This window comes from Pseudophryne corroboree, chromosome 2, assembly GCF_028390025.1.
Source record: "Pseudophryne corroboree isolate aPseCor3 chromosome 2, aPseCor3.hap2, whole genome shotgun sequence".
Lineage (NCBI taxonomy): Eukaryota > Metazoa > Chordata > Amphibia > Anura > Myobatrachidae > Pseudophryne > Pseudophryne corroboree.
This window is the reverse complement of record NC_086445.1, coordinates 664,220,566-664,224,590: the sequence shown is the minus strand read 5'-3', so window position 1 is coordinate 664,224,590 and position 4,025 is coordinate 664,220,566. Positions and strand designations below refer to the sequence as shown.

The window sequence follows — 4,025 nt, the reverse complement described above, 5'->3', positions numbered from 1 at the left end:
ATTGAACTCTCCTTTATTAGTCACTTCAAAGGTATATAATGTAGGATCTTTATATACCTGCAATGCTGCAATTGATAGACACGTATGGTACAATTGCTAGAAACATGAGATTATATGCAATTACCTGACCAAGTCACCATGTGACACGTCAGCCACAGAACAAAGCATACAGAAAAATTAGGGCCTATTATGTGGAAAATAATTTTTTCAAAACCACAAAATATTCATAATTGAACTTGCCTAATATTAGTAATTATGTCCCAGGAGTACCGGTACAGCCACGTTAAACTTGCACTATATGTAAATATTATTACTCTGCACAGACTGCAGATAAGTCATGAAATACACAATAGTATATCAGAAAGAAGAATGGCACCTCAGTAATTCGGTGTTAACTCAATGCACTTGCACCTTCCATCCATAATAATTATGAAAGAATGCTTTTGCATATTATCAGCAAAACGCGGCTAGGAAATATATATGTATATAAACTTGAACATTTGTTCTCAATCGTACACCTGTTGAAATTAAAGCTTTCAGTGCAATAGCTGAAACCGATCAGTTTCAAAGTAAAATGTGTAACCAATGGTGGTATTTCCACATTTAAGTTCAGCAGTTGTAACAGAGTAACTGCAATTTGTTTACTTTCATAGATAAAGGAAACAGATGTAACCATTAAGTGGCTGTTGTATCACAAAAGTATCTAATGATTATGTGCTGAATTTCCAGAATTGCAGACAGTGCTCTGATAATTCTTAAAGACAAAGTCCCACTGTAACTGCTAATTCAGATGAAAAACTAGTTCAGAAAAAATATTAATGCAATTATTATGCAGAGAAGCGTTCCAACTGGTTTCAACAGGTTAAATAGGCAGCGTTCAATTGATTGCTGATGGCTATGGAAATAGTTTACATGGGTGCAGGGTGTATACAATACCAGAACCCAAATGATAGTGCAGCCGCTAAGAGTCCCGTTCTTCAGCCGTGCATCAGCTCTGGGGAATCCCGTTTCTGACCTTGCACTGGCTCCGGGGATTGCCGTGGCATGCAGTTGAGGTGTCTGTGTGGCCGTTGCCTGGTGACCGCCTGGAGACTCCGGCTGATGCGGTCACGTGTGCGCCTCACGTGATCGCAATTTCCTGTCCTGACGTACGTTTCGCAGAGAAAGCTTGTTCACAGGGCGTGAACAAGCTTTCTCTGCGAAACGTACGTCAGGACAGGAAATTGCGATCACGTGAGGCGCACACGTGACCGCATCAGCCGGAGTCTCCAGGCGGTCACCAGGCAACGGCCACACAGACACCTCAACTGCATGCCACAGCAATCCCCGGAGCCAGTGCAAGGTCAGAAACGGGATTCCCCAGAGCTGATGCACGGCTGAAGAACGGGACTCTTAGCGGCTGCACTATCATTTGGGTTCTGGTATTGTATACACCACGCACCCATGTAAACTATTTCCATAGCCATCAGCAATCAATTGAACGCTGCCTATTTAACCTGTTGAAACCAGTTGGAACGCTTCTCTGCATAATAATTGCATTAATATTTTTTTCTGAACTAGTTTTTCTCTGAATTAGCAGTTACAGTGGGACTTTGTCTTTAAGAATTATCAGAGCACTGTCTGCAATTCTGGAAATTCAGCACATAATCATTAGATACTTTTGTGATACAACAGCCACTTAATGGTTACATCTGTTTCCTTTATCTATGAAAGTAAACAAATTGCAGTTACTCTGTTACAACTGCTGAACTTAAATGTGGAAATACCACCATTGGTTACACATTTTACTTTGAAACTGATCGGTTTCAGCTATTGCACTGAAAGCTTTAATTTCAACAGGTGTACGATTGAGAACAAATGTTCAAGTTTATATACATATATATTTCCTTGCCGCGTTTTGCTGATAATATGCAAAAGCATTCTTTCATAATTATTATGGATGGAAGGTGCAAGTGCATTGAGTTAACACCGAATTACTGAGGTGCCATTCTTCTTTCTGATATACTATTGTGTATTCCATGACTTATCTGCAGTCTGTGCAGAGTAATAATATTTACATATAGTGCAAGTTTAACGTGGCTGTACCGGTACTCCTGGGACATAATTACTAATATTAGGCAAGTTCAATTATGAATATTTTGTGGTTTTGAAAAAATTATTTTCCACATAATAGGCCCTAATTTTTCTGTATGCTTTGTTCTGTGGCTGACGTGTCACATGGTGACTTGGTCAGGTAATTGCATATAATCTCATGTTTCTAGCAATTGTACCATACGTGTCTATCAATTGCAGCATTGCAGGTATATAAAGATCCTACATTATATACCTTTGAAGTGACTAATAAAGGACAGTTCAATAATTGCGGTCATACCTCACTGGAGATGCCCAATCTCTTCTGACCTTGGAAGCTAAGCAGTGGAAGGCCGGGTTAGTAATAGGATGGGAGACCACCTCTGAACACCCTGGTACTGCAATAAATGGACTCCCAAATATATCAGTCACTCACAATTATACCACTTGGCAATCGGTTCCACATGACCAATGATTTAATTCTCTGCATTCACAATAACCCAGAATGGGTATTTGCAGAATAAATGATGGTCATATAGTACATGAGAGACAATGTGCAATGATGATATAATCAAAGTATTACAGTGATTGATTTCCGGCATTTTTTGAGACTGTGATATTGTCATCACTCATTATTTATTATTGATCTTTACATTCTCGCGAAACAATTTGTTCACAAATAGAGACTCCTAGAAATTCATTTCTTAATCTATTTACTAAAACTGTCTTTATTAATACCATACACATTATAAATATCACCCTCTGAATTAGAGTGCTCCCAAAAAAGAGTCTACTTCTCAAAACCCCCTTGTGTTTTGGTTTCTCTAGTTTGACTCATTTCAGGTATGCACACACAGAGAAACCTAGTAATCCTAACACTGATAAATTCAAGGCACTGTTTGTGTTTGAGTTTCTGGAAGAATCACCTTTCTGTGCATATGATTGGTTTGATTACTTTGTGTGTGCACAGTAACCTGCTATTGAAGAATGTACAGACTGTGTGAGTTATGCACCATATGGATAAAATATTGAATATGGCCTTAGTGGCTTTTCTATGCGAATGCGTATGTTACCGTATTTACTCATACCACGTGCTAACACGCAAGACCGTGTGAGCGATTATACGTAGCTTGCGAGTATGCACATGCACGGCAGAACAAGCACCCACACAGAGGCCATCTGTGCGGTGTTTGTACGTGATGAGTATGCCTATAATATTTTCGACTTCAACATCGTACATAGAGCATTAACTTGGAGGGATAATAGTTTCCACTAGATGTCACAGTTCTTCCCCATATAGACTCCCTTAGCTGAAGAATTAATTATTATATTATCCTGGTCACTATATTGTAGCCATAGTACTAGTCAGGCTTGGAGTGGTGTAGGGACTACTATAGTTAATAGTAATCCTTTTTGTCCTTTCTTTAGATATCCCAGTCTCTTATAGCCTTGGACAGTTACTAGCTTCCTTGCAGGTAAGCAGTGGGGAGCGGACTTAAGTCTCTATATCCACTGGGTACTATTAATAACTATAGGTCCCCGATGATAAGTCTATTTCTCCTGTGCTCCTATCTGTGGTAGGGAGTCAATTGTTATACAGTACATGCACTTTAAGCATAATGTCTAATGAATAGTGTCCCTATAAATGTAGGTGCTGTGTGGTGTATCTCCGTCTCTCTGCTGGGATCGCCTGCAGCTCAGAACTTCAGGGGGCCATGTCAGAGGTAAGCCTGTTACCCGTCCTCTGACGCCGCTATGTTTAGAGCACAGCTCTTTCTGTGCAGCGCAGAGAGGAGAGAGAAGCAGCCTCCTCAGCGGCTCCCACATAACGGTGAGCAGCGCTAAATCTCCCCCTATTATAGTAGCTGTAGAGTCCTCTTGAGCACCCAGATTGTTCCCGTTCACAACGCGAGGCACCTCTTCACAGTTACAGTCTCGTGCCTTATATAGTGGCT

At 40.3% G+C, this 4,025-nt stretch overlaps 1 pseudogene; it reads left to right on the top strand.

The window, feature by feature from the left end:
• The first annotated feature begins 2,357 nt into the window (after nucleotides 1-2,357).
• On the top strand, nucleotides 2,358-2,477 carry LOC135051786 (5S ribosomal RNA; annotated as a pseudogene).
• The last annotated feature ends 1,548 nt before the right edge of the window (nucleotides 2,478-4,025 follow it).